Here is an 8,753-nt window from a genome sequence, read left to right on the forward strand (position 1 = left end):
TTACATATTCAAGAAAGAGAAGACATTCTTTCAGAACATAAATACTTATGCACTCACTCAACTTTATGTTGATACTCTCTTTTCAAATTACTTGTATTCTCAGGGAACCAGTAGACAGGTACTCCCCATGCTTTTGAGAAGATGGAGTTATTTATGTCTTGTCTTCTTCTTTTGTACAACTATTTAGTTTCAGTATACAATGTTGAAACATATGTAAATACTTTGTAACGCCCGTGTTTCTGGGCTAGGCATTAATGTCGTTGTAATAGTCTAGGTTAACTTTTGTAACTCATTTTGAAATAATAAGAATGTATTATTTGAGTATTATATGTTTATTGCTTAATTGTGTGATTTAAATGAATTAAGGATAAAAATAAGCGATAAAATAAAATATTAGATAAACCCGATATCTATAAAGGAAGTTGTAGTGGTCGTGGCAAGGTTTCCGAATATATAAAGAATGTCGAAATCCGAGTTATAACGAAGAAGTTATGACCTGTCGAAGTTTCGCGACAGAACCGACACGGCACTGTATGACGTAAAATACGAATTTAAGATAGAGTGATATTTAGCCTTAGTGATCTAAACGGAAGTCGAAGAGTTCGTTAAACCGAGAGCGTGCATAAAAAGAACGTCTAAATCTGACTTCGTATGAGGAAGTTATGATTTTTCTAAGTTTCGACTTAGCGGTATGCAGCCCGAAACTCGAATATGAGATCGAGTGACTTTTAGCCGAAACAATCTAAACGAGAATCGAAGATCTCTTTGTTAGTAGTCCAACGGTAAAAAAACAGACGAAAACGGACGTCGGATGAAGAAGTTATGATTTTATAACGGAGTTTTCCTGTCCCGGCCTACTAAAATTAATACAATAAAAATAAAGTCAAAATTAGCCGACGGGGTCTATATGAAAGTTGTAGAGCTTAGTCTCACCTACAGGTGGATATAAAGAACGTCGAAAACAAAGCTTGTATGCGAAAGTTATGAATTTTTGAAGTTCGAGGCACGCATACCAAAGCTTATCCGAACTACGCCTAGCGTAGTGCTTGTAGAGGCATTACGCCCAGCGTAATCAGGATTTACGCCCAGCGTAATCAGGATTTACGCCCAGCGTAAATCGGGGTTTCAGCCCCTATAAATAGAACTCAAGGGTTGCCGAGTTTTGTTGCTCAATTCTTCTCTCTCTCTCTCTCATTATTGCCTCGTTTTGCGTGCAACTTATACCCCAAAGCCCCGGTATCATTCCCGAGACTCGAAGCAAGTCCCGAAGCCCCGAAGATCCCGAGAAGTAAAGTTTCCGAGCCGAAACTCTGCCCGAGAGAAGCCCGGTTTTCAAGAAAAGCTTCCCGGTTTTTATCGGAAAAGATTATTTTAAGAGGCGAGGTGCTGTCCGATCATTTTCTTATCAAGTGAGTGTATTTTCGTTTTCTTCTAACACATAGATATGAAGTATTCGTTATAAAATACGTGCTATGTGTTTATATATTATTTGTTTATTTGAACTAGTTGTTGAATAGATGTTTTGTACAGGTTTTAAGCTGTATATAAATGTATATATTTTATCTACTAATATGTTGGGTAGAACATGGGTAGACAGTTGGTGTGTGATGAAATAAAATGATGAGAGGCCTCGATGTTGTTGTTGATCTAGTCATCTAGCGGAGTATGGATGACGACCACGAACTCTTTTTAGACAGTCCAGTGGAACGCTAGCAGGCTCATAACCTGTAGGTGTTGTGAACGATGTGTTCACCGGTGTACTCTATCCCCCTCATGGTTGCCTTTAGGACATTTATTGTGGAGGAAACCCCTTCGCAGTAATGTCCATCCCGATGAAAATCGTAGATTAAGTCCCTTGTAATAGTTGTTGTTTTAGGGACATAAAGTGAGGATAACGGGAATGGGTAATCGGTTTATTGTTGGTCGATGAACTAAATATAATTATTTATTGCGGGTTGAAAACCCTATATGCTCACCAGGCTCCCAAGCCTGACCCACTCAGTTTTTCTTTGTATTACAGGTAGTGGCACGAGAGCATAAGTTGGATGACATCGTCAAGATATTTTTGGATTATAGACCAGTAGTTATATGTAACTGTTGTAAGGTCTATTTTGTATTGTTTATGCTTTTGGTCTGTATCGGAACATGACATCCCGAGTTTTGATATATAATGAAAATACATTTCTTTAAGAAATGCTTTGATAAAACTTTATTTTATCATGTTTTGTTTTGGGGACAAATTTCCGCAACTCTTTTAAATCAATGGATTTACTCTGAAATTATTTTAAAAGCATAAATGAAATCGGTCTTTTCTGGCCGTGATTTTGGGGATGTCACATACTTATACTTTTTAAATACAATGGTTGTTTGTACTCTGATTACCATAATGCATGTGTTGTGATACTACAAATGAAGTCCTCCACCCCCGGACGTTTCTGCCGTCTGGTTTGGGGGTGTGACAGATTGGTATCAGAGCATTGTTATTAGTGAACTCAGTATATCAATCCATAAAAGATATACAAACTATAAATACATTTGGGGCCAAGAGCTCTGACTACAAGTATACTTTTAAAAATTTAAGTATTTTTACAAGAAGTATACTACCACTCACACTTACAAGTACAGTATCACAAACATAAGAACTTAAAAGTATTTGGATGTTGAACATTACAGTCAAACCTGGACAGTTATGTAATCAGATCTGGGATTAATATAGCCTGATCAACTATATTGATTTGAGATATGACCAACATGTGTTTGGGAGTGATAGTGGTGTTGCGACATGTCTAAAACTTACCATACATATTCAGAAGAACTCTAGAACAGAACATAAAGATTAAAATAATATAGGGGTATTTTAGGCACTACATACTAAAAATAAACATGTGAAAACAATAGAACAATTAAGGGTAGAACTATAAATATTAAGGGTATATTACAATTATATATAATTAAAGTTATATAGACTTAGAATATGTGATTTAGCTTCATTTCCTGTTCCTTGTTTGGTTGTGGATTTAGAGTCGAATCATTTAATCAAAGGTCGAATATACCCAAGTTATATATAATTAGTATACATTTTATAGTTATAGTAATATCTAGAACAAGATATACAGAATATATTATTTGTTAATTGTAGGTCTCTCTCATAGAAACTTATATTCTTAATCAATCGTTACTAACTATATTCTATATCTCTTATCCCTATTCTCGCTTAGATAAAAATGGCTGGATTTCACTTACCCGGAGACCCTTATTTCCCCGATAAAGAACAAGATCCAGAGCCAGAAAAAAAATCACGAAATTCTCTTAGATGATGATTTTGCAGAAAACTTTCCTGAAGACAATGATTCTGAATCAGAAGCCTATAATCCACCACCAATAGCCCAAAATCCTAACCCTCGTCCAGCTTTCCAAGGTCCGACGCCTTTGTGGGGAGAAAGGTTGGAAACATGGACTCAAGAGCAGGGTCAACCTATGTCATACATTGGAGACAGAAGTTTCTACAACTTGAGCGAAGGAGGCTCAACAGACAGATTCCTGCCAATTCTAGTCCGCAGGGTTGCTCGAAATGAAATACAGGGTAGGACAGCTATCAACCGAATCATGGAGGTTGATGCCAATACAGGAGTTAATACAGTCCGCATTCGTCGTCTTGAATATGCTCACGAGAGAGCTATGAGGGACAATGAGTTTCTATTACAAGCATTAGCTGAAACTCGAGCTGAAGTCATAGAACTCCGAGCACGTCTGACAGTGTATGAAAGACATATGCTTGCTATGGAGCGTCAACTGGCTGAGTTGAGGTTTCGTCCAAGAGATACCCGTCGCCAGTAGAAGATACTCTACTCGTTTCCTATTCACTCTTTTGGTTATAGTTAAGTCTACGGATAGGTTCTAGCGTTATTTTTCATGTTTTTCTGTAAGACCACGAAAATTTTATTTTTCGGTAGGTCTGTATGATGTCGATAATTCCTCAGAATTTGGTGTATTGTAGACCTGGTTAAGGTCAAGTTTTCTAGACTCTATGTATTCAATATGCCAATGTAATCGACATGCATTTTCACAACCTTTGAAAAATAACCATTCAATTTCATATCTTTCTGTTACAAGTTGTACTTGTCGTAGACTTCTATTTCCAATTCATTACAAGATTAGTGTTGAGCTATATGTTTTAGTTCAGAGATAGCAAAATTCATATTCACTCTTAATATCTTACCCTGTTTGTATCTTTTGACTGTTATAGAAAAAGATGCCTCCTCGTAGAAATCCAAGACATCGCAATGTAAATGAACCACCGGTGCCACCTCCGCCACCACCTCCTCAGTTCGACCCCGCTATGTTCCAAGCGGCGGTCACGGCGTCTCAGATCCATACTCCTGGTGCTAGTGGATCGGGAGCTGGTGCAAATCCTTCTAACCATGGCGAGAGTCATGGGCACTCGCGAGAGTGCACTTACAAAGATTTTTCCAATGCCAAACCCAGGACCTTTAATGGAACCGGGGGATTTATTGCATTAAGACAGTGGATTGGAAAAGACATAAGCAATTTTCGAAATCTGTGCCTGTCCAGAGAGCAGCAAGGTCAAGTTTGTTGCTTGTACTTTTTCGGAAAGGGCTTTAACATGGTGGAATGGCCATGTTAAGTCACTCACTCTGGTAGTGGCTAATTCGATAAGCTGGGAGAACTTCAAAGCCATGCTTATGCGGGAATATTGTCCGCGAGGCGAAGTTCAGAAACTTGAGCAGGAACTCTGGGGTCTTTCAATGGTTGGTTCTGATATATCAACCTATACCAGTAGATTCTGTGATCTGGAAATTCTTTGTCCGGATATGGTTGCTCTGGAGAGCAAGAAGATTGAGAGATATATTTGGGGACTGTCGCCCCAAATTCAATCAAGTGTTTTAGCTTCGAGGCTTGTTACTTTTGACAGTGCCAAAGAGTTGGCACAATCTCTTATCGACCACGGAGCCCATCAACACTCAATGGTTGCTGTACCAGAAGAACCAAAGGGAAACAACAACAACAATAATGACAACAACAACAGCAAGAAGAAGGGTAGGAACAAAAGGAAGGGCAAGTTTTCACAAGATCCCTCAAAGAAACAACAACTAGTTACAGTTAATGTTGCTACTGTACCTGTTGTTGTTCCTGTTAACCCAGTACCAGCTAAGCCTTATGCTGGTAATCTCCCCAAGTGCAACAAGTGCAATTTTCACCATAATGGAAATTACAGAGAAATGCAGTGTCGTAACTGCAACAGAAAAGGGCATACTGCTCGATTCTGTAGAGCACCACCTCAACCACTTAACCCAATACCTGCTGCTGGAGTAGGTCAAGCGTGCTACAATTGAGGTGAAGTAGGACATTTCAAGAAAGATTGTACTAAAGTTGGAAATGCTGGTGGAGTTGGGAGAATTTTAGCCTTGGGTCACGAAGAAGCAGTGGCAAACCCAGCTGTAGTCACGGGTACGTTCCTTCTCAACAATACTTATGCACGCATTCTATTTGACTGTGGTGCTGAGAAGAGCTTTGTGAGCCATAATTTCAAACACTTGCTAAATCAAAACTCCCAACCATTAAAAGAAACATTCATAGTCGAAATGGATAACGGGAAATCCGAATCCTCCAACGATATATACATAGGATGTACTCTTACCTTGAATAACTTTTCGTTCCCAATAGACCTTATGTCGGTCTCTATCAAAAGTTTCGACGTCATAATAGGTATGGATTGGTTGTGTCCTAACCATGCTGACATCCTATGTTATGAAAGAGTCATTCATCTGAAATTGTCAACTAACGAAACTCTTTTTATTTACGGCGACAAACCCGGAACGAACCTCCAGATCATTTCTTGTATCAAGGCACAGAAGTACCTTCGCAAAGAGTACTGTGCTTTCTTAGCTCACGTGGTAGACAAGAAGCAAGAAGTGAAAGACATATCGAGCATTCCTGAAGTCTGCAACTTTCCCGACATTTTTCCCGATGATCTTCCAGGAGTGCCTCCTGAACGACAAGTCGAGTTCAGAATCGACTTAATTCCAGGGGCTACCCCAGTAGCCAAATCTCCCTATCGTCTTGCACCTTCTGAAATGCAGGAATTATCCAGTCAGCTTAACGAACTCCTTATCAAAGGTTTCATAAGACCAAGCTTCTCACCCTGGGGAGCACCGGTCTTGTTTGTGAAGAAGAAGGATGGATCATTTTGTATGTGCATAGACTACCGCGAGCTGAATAAACTTACCATAGAGAATCGATACCCTCTGCCTCGCATAGATGATCTGTTCGATTAACTTCAAGGTGCGAGCTACTTCTCCAAAATAGACTTAAGATCTGGGTATCACCAGTTACGGATTTTGGAGGATGGCATTCCCAAAACCGCGTTCAGAACTCGTTATGGTCATTATGAATTCGTAGTGATGCCATTCGGATTGACGAATGCACCTGCTGTGTTCATGGATTTAATGAACAGAGTGTGTCGTCCATTTCTAGACAAATTCGTCATAGTCTTTATCGACGACATCCTTATCTACTCAAGAAGTGAAGAGGGTCATAGCCAACATCTTCTTCAAGTACTGCAAACTCTTAGATCAGAGAAACTCTATGCAAAGTTTTCAAAGTGTGAATTTTGGATCAGGAAGGTTGAATTCCTAGGTCACGTGGTCAGTTCCGAAGGAATACACGTCGACCCTTCCAAAATTAAGGCAATTGAAAACTGGTCAACACCCAAAACACCTACAGAAATTCGTCAATTCTTAGGTCTTGCTGGCTATTATCGCAGATTCATCCAGAATTTCTCTCGAATATCTAAACCTCTTACCACCCTGACGCAAAAAGGTGTAACTTTTAGCTGGGGAGAAAAACAAGAAACAACGTTCCAAACACTGAAACGAGTCTTGTGTAGTGCACCAATCCTGTCTCTCCCTGAAGGGATAGAGGATTTCGTAGTGTACTGTGATGCTTCTAATCAAGGACTTGGATGTGTTCTTATGCAAAGAGGAAAGGTGATATCCTATGCCTCAAGACAGCTAAAGACACATGAAGTCAACTATACAACACATGACCTTGAGCTAGGAGCAGTGGTATTCGCTCTGAAGATCTGGAGACATTACTTATATGGCACGAAATGCACAGTATTCATGGACCATAAAATTCTCCACCACATCTTCAATCAGAAAGAGCTAAACATGAGACAACGACGATGGGTAGAGCTACTGAACGACTACGATTGTGAGATACTTTATCACCCTGGTAAAGCTAACGTAGTAGCTGACGCCCTTAGCAGAAAAGAATACTTGGGACACCGAGTAAAGTCGTTGACCATGACAATCCATTCACATCTGTCCACACAGATCAGAGAGGCTCAACTTGAGGCCTTAAAACCTGAAAACGTGGCAGGTGAAACTTTGAGAGGAATGGATAAAAAGTTCAGAGTCAAGGATGATGGAGTCTATTATTTCATGAACCGGATTTGGACACCAAAGTTCGGTGGTTACCGAGATGTGGTTATGAATGAAGCACACAAAACTCAATACTCCATTCATCCAGGTTCAGACAAGATGTACCTAGACCTCAAGAAACTATACTGGTGGCCAAACATGAAGGCCGAAATTGCTACCTTTGTGGGCAAGTGCCTTACTTGTGCCAAAGTCAAGGTAGAATACCAGAAACCTTCAGGTTTATTGCAACAACCTGAAATAACGGAATGGAAGTAGGAGCGGATTACAATGGATTTTGTAACCGAGTTACCCAAGACATCGGGAGGTTATGATACTATTTGGGTAATCGTCGATAGATTAACCAAATCCGCACACTTCTTACCAATCAAAGAGACCGACAAAATGGAGAAGCTAACAAGAACTTACCTCAAGGAAATCGTTAGACTGCATGGTGTGCCAATATCTATTATTTCTGACCGAGATAGTAGATTTACTTCTCGTTTCTGGCAGTCTTTACAAAAATCTTTGGGAACTAGGCTGGACATGAGTACAGCCTACCATCCACAAACTGACGGACAAAGTGAGAGGACGATTCAAACTTTAGAAGATATGTTACGAGCTTGCGTGATAGACTTTGGTAAGTCATGGGATACTCATTTACCCCTTGTCGAATTCTCTTACAACAATAGTTATCACACTAGTATAAAGGCTGCTCCTTTCGAAGCTCTCTATGGCAGCAAGTGTAGATCACCTCTGTGCTGGGCTGAAGTGGGTGACACGCAGCTAGCTGGAAGTCAAGTTCCTGACAGTACTCTCACTGGTCCGGAAATCATTCGCGAAACCACAGAGAAAATTGTACAAATCTGGGAGCGGCTTAAAGCTTCCAGAGATAGACAGAAAAGCTACGCTGACAAAAGAAGAAAACCTTTGGAATTCCAGGTTGGTGACCGCGTCATGTTGAAGGTCTCACCCTGGAAGGGCATGATACGCTTTGGAAAGCGTGACAAGTTGAATCCAAGTTATATAGGACCATTCGAGATTCTTGCTAGAATCGGTCCCGTAGCTTATAAACTCCGACTACCTCAAGAACTAAGTAACATACATTCTGTTTTCCACGTCTCAAACTTGAAAAAGTGTCTGTCCGACGAGACTCTTGTTATCCCACTCGACGAAATCGAGATCGATGAGAGCCTCAACTTCGTGGAAGAACCAGTAGAAGTCATGGACCCAGAGGTCAAACAAACGAAACAAAGTCGTATTCCTATAGTGAAGGTTCGCTGGAATGCTAAGCGTGGACCTGAATTCACTTGG

The sequence above is a fragment of the Lactuca virosa genome, chromosome 5 (assembly GCF_052849685.1).
Source record: "Lactuca virosa cultivar CGN04683 chromosome 5, Lactuca_virosa_CGN04683_v6, whole genome shotgun sequence".
Lineage (NCBI taxonomy): Eukaryota > Viridiplantae > Streptophyta > Magnoliopsida > Asterales > Asteraceae > Lactuca > Lactuca virosa.